This window comes from Rattus norvegicus, chromosome 20, assembly GCF_021556685.1.
Source record: "Rattus norvegicus strain SHRSP/BbbUtx chromosome 20, alternate assembly SHRSP_T2T, whole genome shotgun sequence".
NCBI classification, from domain to species: domain Eukaryota; kingdom Metazoa; phylum Chordata; class Mammalia; order Rodentia; family Muridae; genus Rattus; species Rattus norvegicus.
The window spans coordinates 3,875,603-3,894,151 of record NC_141553.1 but is presented as its reverse complement, the minus strand read 5'-3'; the positions used below and the strand labels follow the sequence as shown (position 1 = coordinate 3,894,151).

At 48.8% G+C, this 18,549-nt stretch overlaps 1 long non-coding RNA gene and 3 pseudogenes across 33 annotated transcripts in view; 3 read left to right on the top strand and 1 right to left on the bottom strand.

Annotated features, from left to right (window-relative positions):
• Positions 1-1,608: 1,608 nt before the first annotated feature.
• The window catches only part of LOC147998489 (uncharacterized), an 84,916-nt gene continuing 67,975 nt past the window's right edge, over positions 1,609-18,549 (bottom strand). The window contains exons 1-7 of one of the 31 annotated variants that reach the window (XR_015645499.1): positions 6,287-6,633; positions 5,916-6,057; positions 5,774-5,827; positions 4,978-5,119; positions 4,238-4,344; positions 3,582-3,725; positions 1,609-2,569 (exon numbers count right to left, since the gene is read on the bottom strand). This is a non-coding gene — a long non-coding RNA (uncharacterized LOC147998489). Of the gene's footprint in view, positions 2,702-3,362; positions 3,412-3,581; positions 3,726-4,237; positions 4,426-4,977; positions 5,120-5,148; positions 5,749-5,773; positions 6,235-6,286; positions 6,634-18,549 lie in introns of those variants that run through there. The other 30 variants (XR_015645506.1, XR_015645507.1, XR_015645488.1 and 27 more) reach the window with 30 other exon arrangements.
• Positions 6,421-9,518, top strand: LOC147998494 (RT1 class I histocompatibility antigen, AA alpha chain-like; annotated as a pseudogene). Its single transcript, XR_015645432.1, has 7 exons — positions 6,421-6,513; positions 6,717-6,986; positions 7,185-7,460; positions 8,417-8,692; positions 8,820-8,975; positions 9,152-9,181; positions 9,404-9,518. The product of XR_015645432.1 is annotated as an RT1 class I histocompatibility antigen, AA alpha chain-like (transcript).
• Positions 16,192-16,666, top strand: LOC147998493 (cytochrome c oxidase subunit 8A, mitochondrial pseudogene; annotated as a pseudogene). The gene has a single exon (XR_015645473.1). The product of XR_015645473.1 is annotated as a cytochrome c oxidase subunit 8A, mitochondrial pseudogene (transcript).
• Positions 18,164-18,480, top strand: LOC224733l-6 (LOC224733l-6 pseudogene; annotated as a pseudogene).

Here is an 18,549-nt window from a genome sequence, read left to right as displayed (position 1 = left end):
CACCGCGGTGCTGGACCAAGCAGGGTAAAAGACACCAATACTTTTTTTATTTTTTATATTTTTACAACATTCTTTCTAGTTTACATTTAGAAAATGCATTGCCCTTGGAGATGCCTTGTTCACAATTATGTGTCAAATGACCACGTTTCCCACAGGTAAAGCATAGGACATTTTGAGATCTGAGACCTTGACCAGCTTGGTCAAAGGAATTCAGGCGTCTTTTAGATACCAGTGACCTTACACTGTCTTAAGCTGTCCCACGTCAATTAAAAGCAGTGGAGTTGAGATATGGCTCCCCCTCCTCCAGACCAAAGCATCTTAATTCAAAGGTGTCCTCAAAAATCTGTCCCATATCAGGTGAGCCACTTGCCTGTGTGACAGAGAATGGAGACCGATGGAGAAGGGACAGACGACTCACACTAGGGACCCTGGCTGCTCCTCTCTACCCTCTAGGCTCTGAGTGAATTCTCTAAATGTGTTGAGGTGTAGGATTAAAACCCGGTAAAGTCTCTGAGGAAGAAGTTACCTTAAGCGTTGTCACATCGGGGTAGAGAGTTAAAATCTATACATGGAAGTCTTTAAACCTGAGGCTGTTGCCATCTCAGCCGCTGTCCCCTCATCAGGATGGAGGCCTCTTTGCTGACAGCCACCTTTGCTAGGGTTTGAAAGGATGGCCTTTGCCATGTGACCTCACTCCCATCTTGATTAAAAAATGGCCTCAAGACATCAGTCAATCAAGGAACTAACAGCTCCTCCTGGCTGTGAGGCTGAAGCAGACAATTCTTCCACTGTCAGTCACACTGAAGAACAACCCAGAGCCCCTTCTCTTCTCTTCCCTCTCTGCTGTCTCTGTCCTCAGCAGCAGCTGCCCATGCAGGTGGGTGTGAGACAGTCCCAGACCAGGAACCTAATGGAATCACAATGCCTCAGGGGGCGTCCTAGCAATGAATCAGTTTACAACTTGCACCCTGGCCATCTTCACAAAGCTCCCCTTAAGGCTATAAATTAGGAAAATTCCGAAGGTCATCAGGATAACTATGGAAATCCATCACAGGTCCTGGGCTGCCTTACAAAGGCCCTGACACAATACACTCACCCGGATCCTGAGACCCCAGGTGGAAACAACTCCTCATGAGCTACTTTTCCCAGAGTTCCCTGAGCCACGGGAACATCAACCCTGATTACCCTTCAGCCCATATCCTTGGTCCATCCATGGACTACTGAGCGGGTGGAGACTCCAATGGCCTGACCACTGCCATAGAGGCTTGGATAATTGTCACGGTATTAGGACATTCACTCACCTTCCTTCTGGACACTGAAGTCACTTTCTCAGGCCTGACAAAATTGTGGGGACCCACCTCTCCTTTCCATCCCTCTCTTGTCAGTGTAGGGGGGCAGCCTCACCAGGCTTGCCTGACTCCACCACTTAGCTGTACATTTAGGGGTAACCCCCTTACCATGATCTCTTTGGTCATGGGCCCGTTGGGTAATGAGAGATGTCTGGTAAGGAGACTGACTGTCCACAGAATGGGTCACCCACCTACTTGGTTACTGAACGTCTCCCAAGCTGACATCACCTTTTGATGACCATGTACATAGGACACAAGTGTCTTCACAGCCTTTACTCACGTGGACAGATCTATCCCCCGCATCTTCCCCAGATGACTCCAACCCTGTTCTTTTCAAGGCCCTGCCCATCCAGCCAATCCACTGGTCACCGCCCATGAATTAGAGAACAATCACACATCTGACCATTTCTCCATCCAAATAAAGGGCATTACCATGTGCATGGCCTGAACTTGCACCCACTGTGAAGATTCCCACCAGAAGTGTCCTTCAGGGATCTCCAGGCAAAGGGTGGTAATGCTGCAGCTGTCCACGTCTGCTGGGGCCTGCATAGCATGCACAGCCATCAGCAAGACAGGCCCTTGTCTCTTCTTCCTCAGTCTTCCAGGATAAGGCACAGCTCATGAGGCTGCAGGTGCATGCTTGGCTGCAGATGACATTGTAACAGGAGTAGAGACTGGAGGCAGTTGGGCAAAGTCTTCGAGTAACTTCCTTGTGCCTGTAGGACCTGTCCAGTCCTGATTACGTTTATACCACTTCTATTTGATAATAGCTCAGGGCTGTGTGTGTCCTATTTTATGACTTGGTGGGTCAGATAACATCCAACCCATTATAGGCAGCCCAGGTCACATGTGGCCCACAGGTAACTTGGTGGCCCATTGTCAAATGTTCAGGTCGCACCAGGCCAAGAGCTGTCTCTCACAGGAGGAATAGTTGTGTGCAGATGATGTTGGAGCCTTGCTCCAAAATCCCAAAGTTCTCTTCTGTGATTCACTCATAGAGGCCTTCCAAATCCTCAAAACAACATCCTTCTCTGTCACTGACATCTCAAGTACCATCAGGTCTGCTGGATCATATGGTCCAAGATGTTGGAACAGCCTGAACCTCAGCCGGGACCTGTTGAAGAGTCTTCACCTGTCCCAGGACCCACAGGAAGTTAGCAGCTCTCTGATTCAGAAGGCTTATGGGCCAGAGTAACAGATCCAAGTGAGGGATGTGCTGTCTGCAGAATCCAAAGACACAATTAAGCCCTGTGCTCCTGTTTTGGTGGTAGGAGGGGCCAGGTCAGTAACCTTTCCTTCATCTTGGATGGCATATCTCTGCATGCCCCAAACCACTGGATTCCTGAATTTCACTGAATTAGAAGGATTTGAATATTTGGTAGGCTTTATTTTCAACCCTCTGAAGCATACATATGTTACCAAAATCAAAAGTTGTTCTGACCACATCTCTCTATACATCTCCTATGAGGCCAGTGCAGAGCAAGACAGATTGACTGTGAGAATGACTTGAGAATTGATGGTGCCAGTGATTTCTCAAATTTCTACTAGGATGTGATGCTGTCTTTGATTCACTATTTTTCTAGGCAGAGGGAACTCTCAAGGCTTCCAGTTACCCTTTCCAACCATGATAGCCCTCAGTCCACAGGTCAGGGAACCAGTGTGAGCATTCTGACAACCTCTAAGTACATGTATCCCAATTCTACCTTCTGGGACTGGAAAAATAACCACAGGATGAATTCAGGAACCCACTGGGCCTGATGTGATTCAGATTTCAGCCAAAACCTCATTAATCCCTGGCCCTCCATAACACTCTACTCTGACTGAAGAACCATAATGTTTCCTGGGAGCTCCTGGAATCAGCATTAATTTGTGCTAATATGCAATAGAGCCTGGTAAGTCTGATTAGTTCTTCTCCCCAGGGTATGGTTACCCTGGGTCTCCTGTAGGTCCCACTAGGAAAGCACTGGAGAAAGGCTAGCAGTATACATTTTAGATGTTTTATAAGGTACTTACTCAGGGTAACCTGGCCATTCCTTCATTCAAGGAGTTCTGCATCTGCAAACTGTCTCAAGGTTAGAAACTGATTCATGGGATGAGATGCTCTTTGGCCACTAGTATGTAGCCTTTCTCTCATTTGTTGACCATTTTCCCACTTATGTGACCAAACACAAATTCAGTAGGCTTCTGTGGTGATTTGATTAAGAACATTTCCTGAGCCTTGGTTGTACATACCCAGAGGCAGGCAGATCTGTGAGTTCGAGACCAGCCTTGGGTACAGGGCAGCCAGGGATACACAGAGAGCCATGTAGCTGGTCTTCCTTACTTTGTTGGTTCTTTTTTCCCCACCCTTTGTCCTCCTGGTTTTATCTCCTATGACTAGAGAGGAAAGAAGCAGGAGAGAGAGAAAGAGGGAGAGAGCTGTCAATCTAATTTCTTTCCAACTATTCCTTCCATCTTCCAGCCCAGCCCCTTCTAACGTTTCTCCCAACTCTTCCCTCAATTCCCAACACTGCACTTAAACAGTCCCTTCTCCCAGATGTCCCAATTACAGCAGCTCCAGACTGTGACAGTCGTTCTAGCCTCTCTGCTCAGTCAGCTCCTCCTGGCTCTACTGTCTCCCAGGTCAGGTGTCAGGTAGGGCTGTCAATGAATCTTCAACCCCTTTTCAGTAGACCTTCTTTTGATAAACACTTCAGCCAACCCTTCAAACAAACCTTTTTCACCTTTTTAAAAGGTTAAAATCACATATTAAAGTCCAATGTCCAGTCAGTGTTCCCATACTGAAAAACTCACCCAGACTCAATTTTATGTTCCTTCCGTCATTATCCCACACCCTCAAATTCCACTCCCACACATTCCCCAGACTTCTGCTTAGTGAATTAGCAAACCTGTCAAGCTCCTCACATGTGTGCACAGAAGTAGAGGCTCCTCCTCATGGACTACGAACTCGACCTCGCCTCCTGGAATCTACTTTGTCTGAAGTCTGGTTGTAGGACTAGAGACAGGAAACACAGCCTTGAAAAACATGGAGTTGAGGAAGGACTGCTGGGTCAGATCAGCAGATATATGTGAGAACCTCAGAATAGAAGGAGGGACATGTGTTGAGTTCAGGGAGATGTTTTGCCTTTCTTTCAACAAGAGAAGAAAAGCTATAACTTCCCTCAAAATTAATAAATATTACATTTGACCAGGGGAGACCCCCTGAAAATCTTGGTTGCAAAAATGAAGGAAGAAAACAAATAGAACATAAAATAAACAAAACAAAACATGAATTCTCGCCCCTCTACGTGGAAACAGCTCTGAAACTGGCTGAGACATGAATGTCTGCAGACAGGTGTCAGCTATGCATAGCCAGTGAATCTCGGTGGCCACAAAGCGTGCATGGCTTCTCAAGTCACCCTTTCCCATGGCATGGCTGGATACACTGCAGCTTGGGCATAGAGCGCACACAACAATGAAAGGGAAACTAAGACACCCAGCCCTCAGGATGCAAAGGCCATGTATCTCTGGAAGGTCTACATAGTGAGTTCCAGGACAGCCAGAGCAGTGCAGACAGACCTTGTCTCAAAAAACAGAATAAATAAGAAGAAAAGTAACAGAGACAGATCCTTTCTGTGGGGCTGCCTACCCCAACTGCATCCTCAGGTCAGTCAGGATGGAACCTAAGAGCTTCAAGTTCCCACGGAAAACACGCACAGCACCTAATAAGAGGGGTTCACTGAAACAGGAGCTGCTGAATCCTGGAGAGGCTGCTGGGCTGCTGTGGAGACCTTCATGGGGAGGGGACTGGAGTTCACACCTGTGCTCACCCACATTTGTTGCTCTGTGTGATGGGTGACTCTCTTCAGGAGCCCCCACCCATCTCTCCTCTTCTTTCCACTTCAGTTCTATGGCTGTGATTTGGAGAGATCCACAGAATGAAGAAACGTGTAAATTTAATCTTTCCCCACACTACTGACCAGGGATGAAACCTCATATCACCAACGTGTGCTCTCTGGCCTGAGAATCATCTTTCCTCCAGTGTCCACATTGCTCAGGCCTGAGGAACTCTGGGGCCCCAACTCAGTTATTAGATCCACTGTCCCACACATTCATGTCCCTCACCCCTTCAGCTCCTAAGTGTGAGTGAAGGTCAGAGAGGGAATGAGAGGTCACAGATTGATAACTTCTCCCACACTATCTCATTATTCTGTGGTATAGTTAATTACAGTTCCCTTCCTACCGTGATTTAGTCAGTAAAGCAGCTGCACCGGGGAACTGTGGACACAGGGAAGTGCAGTGTAGCACGGGGCACTATGGTGTCTGTGGTCTCCACAGGGGTCTCTTCCCTGTGGCCAATGGGGTCTCCTGTGCTGAGACAATGACTCAGGTCCACATGGACAATCTCAGGACTGGGAATGAAGACCTTTGTAAAATATACCCACCTGGAGTCACAGATGCATCTTCTGGGAATAAACACAAGGAGTCTGGGTCTAAACCTGAGGTTGAGAAGACAGATCCTGAGGGAAGAGGCAAAGTCTCCTCTTTCCTGCACTCAGGCTTGGCAGTGTGAGCTGCCCACTGCACCTGGTCTCTGTGGGGTCCAAGAGGGGCTTGCAGGCCAGAGCCTCCTCTTAAAGGAGAAGCATCTCTCCACTGCATCCACAAGGCTTGTGTTGTGATATTATTCCCGGAAGTGGCTTTTCTTGTAGAAGACTCCAGGGTCTGACTTATGAAGAGAGGAAGGAAGAAGAGGGTGGAGAAGAGGACACAGGGAGCCTGGCCTGCGGGTCTCTCCTGGTGTCCACACAGCTTCTGGGGCAGAACTCGGAGACACCATTACAAACAGGGCTCCTTCCCACAGCACAAGGTTAAGGCAAAGTCTTAGTCGCCCAGAGGTGAGGTCAGGGGCGGGGCTGGGGATTCCCCATCTCCCCAGTTTCACTTTTGCTTCTAACCTATGTCAGGTCCTTCTGCTCGGATACTGATGACCCGCTGACATTTCTCACTCCCATTGGGTGCCGTGAACCCTGTAAACCAATCAGCGTCGCCCGAGCCACTGGTTGTAAAGTCCACGCAGCCCGCCGGACTCAGCGGCGTCCGGAACCTCGATTGGGGGCGATGGCACCGCGCACGCTGCTCCTGCTGCTGGCAGCCGCCCTGGCCCCGACCCAGACCCTCGCGGGTGAGTGCGGGGTCGGGAGGAAAACCGCCTCGGCGGGGAGGGGCGGGCGCGGCACCGGGGAAGCCGGGTCCCAGGGTCGCACACCAGACCCTCCGCCCCTTCCCCATCCGCGTCCGGAGCCCCGCGCCCTGCTCCCCTCCCGGCCCGCGCTCCCGCCCGGGGTCCCGGGAGGAGGTCGGGGTCTCACCGCGCGACGCCCCCAGGCTCACACTCGCTGAGGTATTTCTACACCGCCATGTCCCGGCCCAGCCCAGAGTTGCCGGGGTTCATTATCGTCGGCTACCTGGACCACACGGAGTTCGTGCGCTACGACAGCGACGCGCAGAATCCGAGATACGAGCCCGGGGCACCATGGATGGAGCGGGAGGGGCCGAAGTATTGGGAGGAGCAGACACAGATCGCCAAGGGAGCCGAGAAGTGGTTCCAAGTGAGCCTGAGGAATCTGCGCGGCTACTACAACCAGAGCGAGGGCGGTGAGTGACCCCGGGTCCGAGGTCAAGATCCCTCCGCGTCCCCACACCGTCAGAGACCTCCAGGGTCCCAAGTCCGAGGTTCAGGAGCAGAACCGACCCGGGCCGGTTTCCCTTTCAGTTTTGAGGAGTCCGCAGGCAGGCAGGGCCTGGATGGTGGCGGGGCCGGGCGGGGCTCGATCTGACCGCAGGGTCCCACAGGCTCTCACACCATCCAGTGGATGTATGGCTGTGACGTGGGGTCGGACGGAAGCCTCCTCCGCGGGTATGAGCAGTACGCCTACGACGGCCGCGATTACATCGCCCTGAACGAAGACCTGAAAACGTGGGCAGCGGCGGACTTTGGGGCACGGATGACCCTGAGCAAGTGGGATCAGGCTGGTGTTGCAGAGATAAGCAGGGCCTACCTGGAGGGCGAGTGTGTGAAGTGGCTCCTCAGATACCTGGAGCATGGGAAGGAGACACTGCTGCGCTCAGGTGCAGGGGCTGCAGGTTTCTCTTCCTCTGCCCTCCCCCTGGGGCTCGGTCCTGGGGAAGAAGAAACCCTCAGCTGGGTGATGCCCCTGTCTCAGAGGGGAAAGTGTGTCCCTGGGTCTCCTGATCCCTCATCACAGTGACTGCACTGCCTCTCCCAGGGCCCAGCCTTCTCCCTGGAGAGTTCTGAGTCCCTCTCAGGAGGGAAGGAGAGAATTTCCCCACTTAACAGCAGGGGCTCCCTGCTGTCAGCCATGGCCTCTCCCAGGCCAGGTTCTCTGCCCACACCCACTCTCTGAGGACACTGACTCCTGTCCTGCTGAGTGTGTCAGCCCTTACACCTCAGGACCAGAAGTCTCCTTTTCCTCATAGGAGACATGGACTCAAATTCACTAGGCTGGTTCCCCCAGTTTCTAGAACTTTCCAAAGAACACATTCTCACAGATCCCTCCCTGATGTGGGGTTTGCCTCTCTTCCACACCCCATTTCTCTCTCTTCCTACAGTGGAGAATGGTTCCATGAGCCCTTGTGGGGTACCCTGGAGGAATATAAATTGTGGGATTTCCTATTCTTTTTTTCTCGCTTTTTCTTATTTCTTACTTTTTTTTCTTTCCTTATTTTGGAAGGCATTATTTTGCTTCTAGTCAGAGTTTGTCTGCAAACACACATTAAATCAATTATTTTCCATTCCCTCTTCTGTTCTATGACCACCCATCTCATGCTATAGAACATCACATAAGGACAGCCATGTTGATCCACAGCCTCATGTGGATTCCCTCTTAGCTTCTGAGTCCCTCAGGAAAGTGTGCAGTTCTCTACTGAGGGGACCAGCTCTCCCTGCAGCTCTCTAGTCAACGACAGTTGAAATGTCAGACACACACAGGTCAGTGTCATTGTCTTTACTATGTTTTGTGTAGACTTTAGTGTTAACTGTGTGATATCTTAAATCTTCCACACAGATCCCCCAAAGGCACATGTGACCCTTCACCCCAGACCTGAAGGTGATGTCACCCTGAGGTGCTGGGCCCTGGGCTTCTACCCTGCTGACATCACCCTGACCTGGCAGTTGAATGGGGAGGACCTGACCCAGGACATGGAGCTTGTGGAGACCAGGCCTGCAGGGGATGGAACCTTCCAGAAGTGGGCATCTGTGGTGGTGCCTTCTGGGAAGGAGCAGAAGTACACATGCCTTGTGGAACATGAGGGGCTGCCTGAGCCGCTTACCCAGAGATGGGGTAAGGAGTGTGTGGGTGCAGAGCTGGGGTTAGGGAAAGCTGGAGCCTTCTGCAAACCCTGAGCTGGTCAGGGCTGAGAGCTGGGGTCATGACCCCCACCTTCATTTCCTGTTCCTGTCCTTCCCAGAGGCTCCTCCAGGCACTGACTCCAACATGGAAACCAATGTTATTTATGTTGTCCTTGGAGCTGTGGCCATGATTGGAGCTGTGGCCGTGATTGGAGCTGTGGTGGCTGTTGTGAGGAGGAGGAGGAGGAGGAGGAGGAGGAGGAGGAGAAACACAGGTAGGAAAGGGCAGGGTCTGTTTCCCCTCAACTTCCTTTAGAAGAGTGCTCTGCTCATTAATGGGAAACACGGTCACACCCCTCATTGCTGCTGTCTCAACTGGGTCCTCTGTCAGTTCTGGAAACTTCCTCCTGTCAAGACCTTCCTTGAACTCTCACAGCTTTTCTTCTCACAGGTGGGAAAGGAGACTATGCCCCTGCTCCAGGTTAGTGTGGGGGCAGGATTGTCCCTGAGGGTATTGGAGTGAAGCTGGAGATGTTGGGAGCTCTGGGAATCCATAGTAGCTCCTCCATAGAAATCTTCTGGGGGCCTGAGTTGTACCGTGATATGAATGCATACATACGCATATACTATACAGAAACACACACACATATATATGTATATATATGTATGTATATAAATATACATGTGTTTTGTTTTACCCTAGGCAGTGACAGCTGCCAGAGCTCTGATGTGTCCCTCGCAGATTGTGAAGGTGACTCTGGGGTCTGACTGGGGAGGGTCAATGTGGACATGATTGGGTTTCATGGACTCCCAGAATCCTCTGGGAGTGGAGGGTTATTGGGCTGTTGTCTTCACAGTGGTGGTTTGTGACTCTTGTTTTCTAGCATGAAGACAGCTGCCTGCAGTGGACTGAGTGACAGACGATGTGTTCAGGTCTCTCCTGTGACATCCAGAGCCCTCAGTTCTCTTTGGACACCAGTGTCTGAAGTTTCCTGTGATTCTATGGCTTCAGTGTGACGAACTGTGGAGCCCAGCCCGCCCTGCACACCTGGACCCTGTCCCTGCACTGCCTGTGTTCCCTACCAAGGCCAACCTTGCTGGTCCAGCCTGGGGGTGGGTGGTGAGGACATCTGCATCCTGTCCCTCCCTGCTGCCCTGAGCTTCAGCCCCTCACTTCCACACTGAGAATAAGACTCTGAGTGTGAACTTGATTGTTCACATCCTTGACCCAAGTGTGGATGGATTTTTCAATTACTGGATGGAATACTTAGAGGTTTTTCGTTTTCGGGTTTTGTTTTGAAAAAAAAAAATAAATGGCAGATGGAGAAGCTTCCAGAATCTGTGTCACTAAGCTGTGTGTGTCTGGTGGGACAGGGTGAGGTGGTGGGAGCTGAGTGTGAACAGGGCTGTGCCCGGGTGTGCTCAGTCAGTTTTTATCTTTGATGGACTCAGCCTTGGCTCTGCCACCTTGTCTGGGGCCACCCGGCCTGCTTATGCCTTTCTTTCCCTGAGCTAGGTGTTTTCTACTTCATGGGCCCTGGTTTCCAAGTAGCATACATGGGGGTTACCACCAGACAAGAATACTGGAGACTTCTGCTAGCTTGCATCTACACAAGAGTGAGTTTCACTCTATTATTAGTCAGAGATTTCAGGATATTGAAATTTATTGTAGGTAAGAAGTTTCTGGGAAATCAAAACTTATGCCGTTGGTTTCTGATGTGACGTTTGTTTATCGTTACCCTGACTACCAGTTTCTGTTGTGTGATTTTTTTCTGCCTATAAACAAGTGGTTTTTGCTTGATTACCTGAGACTTGCTCAGAATATTTCTTATCTCCATTTCTCATGCCTCTTGTCCCATCCTTTCCCACTCCCCTCTCCAAGGTCTCCGTTGACGTTCCCGTGGGCTAGGACGCTTGGTGCCCAACGTCTGGTGCCTGGATAGTAGAGGGGGCTCCGTGAGGAAGAAGACTCAGGTGGCCAGCACTGTATGTAGAAATACCATCGAATGCCATGGGAAGCCTGCTGCAGCCGAAACGAAGGTGAGTGATAGAGTCTGATTATGGGACAAGCATTAAGCCAACATGAGGTCTATGGGAGACAGTTAAAAGAGGCATTAAACGTGCGAGGAGTAAAGGTAAAAACCAATGACTCATCTAAATATTTTGATTTTGTTAAGGATCTTTGCTCATGGTTTCCTTAAGAGGGAACTATCGATATTATAAGTTGGAATAGAGTAGGAGATGCTCTTAAAGATTTCTATAACACTTTTGGGCCTGAAAACGTTCCTGTGACTGCTTTCTCTTATTGGAATCTAATTAAAGAATTAATAGATAAAAAGGAGGCTTGCCCGACAGTAATAGCTGTGATATCACAAACTGAGGAGATTCTGAAAGATTCCTCCAAGACCAATAAGGTCAAAACACAGGGAGAAGAGCAAATCTACCTAATTTCCCTAGAAAGTGAGGATGAGGGTGCACAAGGGGGACACGGGGTGCCTGAGGACAGAAAAAAGGTTCACAAGATGATGAAAGAGAAAAATCTGATATTAGACTCAAGCCAGATGTGAGACCTAAAAAATGTCCTCCTCTTAAAGATCTGTCTGACCTCGACAATGAAAATGACCCCAAATCAGCAAAAGTGTATTGGGATTCCTTAGAAGATGAGGCAGGGGGGCTGGAGAGGTGGCTCAGTGGTTAAGAGCACTGACTGATCTTCCAGAGAGGTCCTGAGTTCATTTCTCAGCAACCACATGGTGGCCCACAACCATCTGTAAAGGGATCTGATGTCCTCTTTTGGTGTGCATGAACACAGCTATAGCGTACACATAAAATAAATAAACCTTAAAAAAAATGAGGCAAGGGGGTTGGGGATTTGGCTCAGTGCTAGAGCGCTTGCCTAGGAAGCGCAAGGCCCTGGGTTCGGTCCCCAGCCCCGGGAAAAAAAAAAAAAAACAATTACAGAAAAAAAATGAGGCAGGGCTGATGTATGAGGTCTGTGTGAGAGAGGTAAAGAACAGGCCAGGTGGGAGGACATGGGCCAGTATTTGTGAGGCTAGAAAAGCAGAAAGTCTGCCAAGCTAAGTGTGTAAGCTGTTATGAATAGTAATAATTACTCTGTGTCTTTTCATCCACCGCAGGACCAAGAAAGTCCCACTATATATAACTCAGCCCTCCAGGCTGTTGTCACCTAATGAGAGCACTGTGACTGTGTCTTCAGAGAGTCCCTGCATCTTTCTATCAATCGAGCTGTCTCTGGTTCGTGTGTAACATGGGAAGCCTATAGGACTCCATGACTCTGGGCCCACTGTCAAACTTCTCCTTCTCTGAAGTGAGTTCCTTGTTCAGAATACCTTGTGCAACTCTGTACGGAATAGCATGGCGGTGGATAAGGCATTCTGTAAGTTCACTGATGGTGATTTCAGGAGACCCATCACAGGCTGGAAAGGCAAATCCATGTTCAGTGTCTACATCCATGGTCAGAATGGGTATCTACTCCAGTCAGTACCAAGTGTTATCCTTTCCATGAAGGACCTGATCCAATGAAGTCAACCTGCTACCAAGTTGCAGACACCTTGAGGAATGGTGCCATATCTGGCGCTCAGTGTTGGTCTCTGTTGTTGGCAGACCTGGTTTGCAGCAGCACCTGTAGCCAGGTGAGCCTCAGTGAGTAGAAGTCCATATTGTGGAGCCCATGCATTACCCCTACCTATTCCATCATGGCCCTTTGTTCAGAGACCTGTTGGGTAATGACAGAGATGGCTGGTAAGGAGACTGACTGTCAATAGAATAGGTCACCCACCTACTTGTTTATGGAACTTTTCCCTAGCTGAAATCACCTTTTGTTGACCATGCACATAAGACACATGTGTCTTCACACTCTTCCTCCGTTTGGAGACATCTATCCCTCTGCTTCTTCCTCAGATGACTCCAATCCTGCTCTTTCCAATGCCCTGTCCATCCAGCCAATCCACTGGCCACAGCCCATGAATTACAGAACAATCACACATCAGACCATTTCTCCATCCAAATAAAAGACATTACCATGTGTATGCCCTGAACTTCCTCCCACTCTGAAGAGTCTCCACCAGACGTGTCCTTCAGGGATCTCCAGGCAAGGGGTGGTAATGCTGCAGCTGTCCACGTCTGGTGGGGCCTGCATAGCATGCACAGCCATCAGCAAGACAGGCCCTCGTCTCTTCTTCCTCAGTCTTCCAAGGATAAGGCACAGCTCATGAGGCTGCAGGTGCGTGCTTGGCTGCAGATGACATTGTAACAGGACTAGAGACAGGAGGCAGTTGGGCAAAGTCTTCATGTAACTTCCTTGTGCCATAGGACCTGTCCAGTGCTGATTACGTTTATACCACTTCTATTCGCTAACAGCTTAGGGCTGTGTGTGTCCTATTTAATGACTTTGTGGGTCAGAAATCATCCAGCCCATTATAGGCAGCCCAGGTCACATGGTAACTTGGTGGCCCATTGTCAAACGTTCAGGTCGCACCAAGGCCAAGAGCTCTCTCTCACAGGGGGAATAGTTGTGTGCAGATGATGGTGGAGCCTTGCTCCAAAATCCCAAAGTTCTCTTCTGTGATTCCCTCACAGAGGCCTGCCAAATCCTCAAAACAACATCCTTCTCTGTCACTGACACTCAAGTACCATCAGGTCTGCTGGATCATATGGTCCAAGATGTTGGAGCAGCCTGAACGGCAGCCGGGACCTGTTGAAGAGTCTTCACCTGTCCCAGGACCCACAGGAAGTTAGCAGCTCTCTGATTCAGAAGGCTTATGGGCCAGAGTAACAGATCCAAGTGAGGGATGTGCTGTCTGCAGAATCCAAAGACACAAACTAAGCCCTGTGCTCCTCTCTTGGTGGTGGGAGGGGCCAGGTCAGGAGCCTTCCCTTCTTCTTGGATGGAATGTCTGTGCCTGCCCCATCCACTGGATTCCTGAATTCCCTGAATTAGAAGGATTTGAATGATTGGTAGGATTTATTTCCCACCCTCTGAAGCATACATATGTCACCAGAATCAAAAGTTGTTCTGACCACATCTCCCTTTACCTCTCCTGTCTGGCCAGTGCAGAGCAAGACAGATTGACTGTGAGAATGACTTGACAATTGATGGTGCCAGTGATTTCTCAAATTTCTACAAGGATGTGATGCTGTCTTTGATTCACTATTTTCCTAAAGGAGGGAACTCTAAAGGCTTCCACTTACCCTTTCCAACCATGATAGCCCTCACTCCACAGGTCAGGGAACCAATGTGAGAATTCTGCCAACCTCTTTGTACATCTGTCCCAATTCTACATTCTGGGACTGGAAAAATAACCACATGATGAATTCAGGAACCCACTGGACCTAGTGTGATTCAGATTTCAGCCAAAACCTCATTAATCCCTGGCCGTCCATAACACTTTTATCTAAATGAAGAACCATAATGTTTCCTGGGATCTCCTGGGATAAGCATTAATTTGGGTTAATATGCAATAGAGCCTGATAAGTGTGATTATTTCTTTCCCTCAGTGTATGGTTACCCTGGTGAAAACCTGTAGGTCCCACTAGGAAAGGACTGGAGAAAGGCTAGCAGTATACATTTTAGACGTTCTATAAGGTACTTACTCAGGGTCACCTGGACACTCGTTCATTCAAGGGTTCTGCATCTGCAAATGACTCAAGGTTAGAAACTGATTCCTGGGCCGAGATTTTTTTTTTTTTTTTTTTTTTTGGTTCTTTTTTTCGGGCCTGGGGAATCGAACCCAGGGCCTTGCGCTTCCTAGGCAAGCGCTCTACCACTGAGCTAAATCCCCAAACCCAGGGCCGAGATGTTCTTTTGCCACGAGTGTGTAGCCTTTCTCTCATTTGTTGACAGTGTTTCCACTTACATGATCAAACACAAATTCAGTGGGTTTCTGTGGTGATTTGATTAAGAATATCTCCTGAGCCTTGGTTGTGCATACACAGAGGCAGACAGATCTGTGAGTTCGAGACCAGCCTAGTGTACAGAGTGAGTCCCAGGGCTGCCAGGGCTACAGGGAGAGCCATGTAGCTGGTCTTTGTTACTTTGTTGGTTCTTTTTTCCCCAGCCTTCATCCTCCTGGCTTCACCCCTTATGGCTAGAGAGGAAAGAAGGAGACAGAGAAAGAGGGAGAGACCTGTCAATCTAATTTCTTTCCAACTATTTCTTCCATCTTCCAGCCCAGCCCCTTCTAACATTTCTCCCAACTCCTCCCTCAATTCCTGACACTGCACTTAAACAGTCCCTTCTCCCAGTTTTCCCAATAACAGCAGCTCCAGACTGTGACAACTGTCCTAGCCTCTCTGCTCAGTCAGCTCCTCCTGGCTCTACTGTCTCCCTGTAGCTTCTGGACCAACTGCTTCTCCTCTCACTCTGCTCCCCCAATCCTCTTTCTCACACTCAGCTGCCCTTCTAATGAACTATCTTGAAATCCAGGAGGCAACAACACTTAAGGTCATGGTGTCAAGCAGTTCTAACAGCTAAGAACTCTAAAGGGCCAGTTGACCAGCAACTGGGAACCTTTTACAGGGCCAGGTGCACAGGATAAAGCACACTATAGAAACACAGTCTCAAAAATAAGTAAAATGTATTCAATATTCACTCCCATAAGTCCCCAGATTTGAATTCTCAGTCATCGGGGAGTGGAAGTACTTGAAGGCAATTAGGGGATGTGGCCTTGGCAGAGGAAGCTTGTCACTGGGATGGGAATTGTGACTCCGAATGTCCAAGACAGTTGCAGAACCTCTCTCTCTTCCTGTTGGCTGTGGACCCAGGTGTGGAGGATCTCAACACAACTATGTGAGGCTGACCAATCCACGCTCGTCCTTAACTAAGAATAGCAAGGCGGAGCAAAACAAACCCAATGCTCAGGGCTCGTCCCCGACTGTCTGTGGGGTCACATTTATACTCCTTCATCACAGGTCCTTTCACGTGTCTGCCACAGCAGAACATCCTTTCCCCTGTGTCTGCTGCAGGAAAACCTTCTTTCAGATGTCTGTTTAGCAGAACATTCTCCATGCGTGTGCTTTATCGAGAGATGCTTTCACCTGTGTCTTCCTCAGGCAAACGCTCTTTCACGTGTGCCCTCCCCCAAACTATCCTGTGATCTGACTGACTTTCCTAATAAACTAGAAGTCTCCACATCAGGACTATAAAGGAATGACAGGGTACAGGGGTGGACGGTTGACTCTGCGTTTAGACTAAGGAGCATGAACTAATGGTCTCAAACACTTTACAGTGGTCTGGATTTTTGTGTACTGAGAGAAGTTTTAGCATATATTTTGCTACAACATACCATATCCATGTCTCAACTCTTGTCTAAGGTACTGTACATATGAAACTCATTGTAAAACATATTGTAACTTTCCAGTGCTTGTATCTATGGCAAACAGTTCAAGACAATTAAAAACTGCAAGTGGGTAGTCAATCAGTCTTATGGACAGGTTAGGAACAAGTTTTGTTAATTACAGAAATAAGTTTTCTTGACTCCGCGCCGTCATGTCTGCCCTGACGCCGCTGCTGCTGAGGAGCCTGACCGGCCCGGCCCGGCGGCTTATGGTGCCGCGGGCTCAGGTCCACTCGAAGCTGCCGCGGGAGCAGCTCGGGGTCCTGGATATCACCATTGGGCTCACTTCCTGCTTCGTGTGTTGTCTTCTACCTGCGGGCTGGGTCCTGTCACACCTGGAAAGCTACAAGAAGCGGGAGTGAAGGGAGCGTCTTCCCTCATCCTTTGACTAGACCACTCTTGCCAGCCCACCTTGATCATGTTTCCTGCATTCCTGGCTGGCTTACCCTGGGATCATGTTATTCAATTCCAGTCACCTCTTCTGCAATCATGACCTCTCAATGTCTCCATGGTGACAACTGGGACCACATATATTGGTTCTGCTTGATGGGGTCCCCCTTTGTAACAATAAAGTCTATTTAAACCTTGCTCCAGAAAAAAAAAAAAAGAAATAAGTTTTCTTTAGCCTCTTGTAGATGTTTCCAAAGTCAAACATCACGTAGATGGCTGGAAACAAGCAACACTTGCCTATTCTGATATACTGTACATAGATAGGTGGTCTTTGAATCTCAGACATCTACAGGATATGGGGTTCAGAATGTTTTATGAACACAAGGTTTTCCGTAACAGTGAGGCACGAATGTGGGTGCACCACATTCTAATTCAGAGAGGACGGAGGGCATCGAAGAACCTCCATATGGAGTTCTTGGGGGACATTTATCCTTCTCATAATCAGTGGATGGGGTGGAAGACTGGACAGCTACAGTCTGACAGTAACCTTAAGTTGTTTAAAATTTAAGAAAATGATTTAGGTCTAGGAAGATATTTTCAGGTGGATAACATCAAGTTACAATGGAAAGGGAATTAGGCAAAGAACTTTGGACTCAGGACAGATAGGACTTTGGATTCATAGGACAGATAATAGTTTCTCAGTGATTGGCAGATACAAAGAACCAGAAGTTATGAGTATAATTATTACATTTTAATAATTAACTAAAATTTACATATTAATAATTAACTAAAATTTTAATTATAAAATTAATGCCTCTTAATCAATTAAATAATTAAATAAATAAATAATGATTCTTAATGAAGACTTAATAATTGTTAACTCTTTATAATTATGCTTTTACCCGTGTCCTCACTGTGTATATTTGATGGTGTAAGAGAAAGATTTGCCTTTTATAGGACTAACGGGGGCAACGCTGATATAATGCTGTTGTGCCCTGTGTGAGGAAGCCTCTCTGTCCTACCCTGCCTACCTAAAGCACCTTCTGAAGCATGAGATACAAAGCCTATGTCCTATAGCCAAGGAGAGCTGAGGGCAGGATTGTGGTCAGAGGGAGGAACTCTGGGAAGAGAGAAGCATGGGGGATTCTCCACCCAGACTCAGAGGAGTCGGGATGTGTGAATCTGAGGAGAGGTGAGCAGCCACATGGCAGAACTTAGGATGGTGTAAATGGGATAACTGAGTTAGGAGAAGCTGGGACAGGCCCAGCATGAAGCCTAGGCATCCATAAATAAATGTAAGTCTGCTGTCATTATGCAGAGCAAGGACGGGCAGGCAGGAATGCCCCACAGAAGCAGCAGGAGCTGGAGCAGGAGCAAGAGCAAGCAGACAAAGAGCAAGGGATTCCTTCCATGTCTTCACTGAGGCCTCCAGCAGAAGGTGTGGCCAGATTAGAAACGGGGAGGGACTCCACTCAAATAATCAGGATTACAGGTGTCTCTTCCTCCGTCAAAGGAAAGGATCAGAAACTGATCTTCCCACTTCACCTTAAGCAAAACCACCTCACAGATGTTGCCCTCCATTTTGGGGTTTTAGTTAACACCCATGTAGCTGACATCTAACAATTAACATCATAGTCCAGGTCAGAGTTCTGCAACTACTCTGGGGCTTTGCAGCTCCTCTGAGCACTCAGGGCTCTGCCTCCTGCCTCCCCTCTTACAGGGCGTTTTCTTCCCACGGCTGGAAAAGCATGTAAAGTTCTTCTGGATGTAAGTGTGATGAGAGCAGGGCAGCGTGAGACCTGAGACCCTGGAGAAGCACAGACAGCAAGGAAGCCCTGGGTCAGCTCAGCCAACCTGAGTCCTCTATACCCTCAACTCCAAGGGCTCGGACTCAGTCCTTTGTTGCTTCCACCAGGTGGCGCCATTGGACAAGAACGGGACGCTTCTCTACCATCTGCAACAGGTGAGACCTGGAGGGTCAGCAGTGGGAGGGAAGATGGGGAAAGGGGACACCTTTCCCTGCAGGAATGATCTGAGTGTTTGGATGTCCTGGTCTCTTATAAATAAGTATCCAACCGTCTGAGTGGAATTTACCTTGTTCATG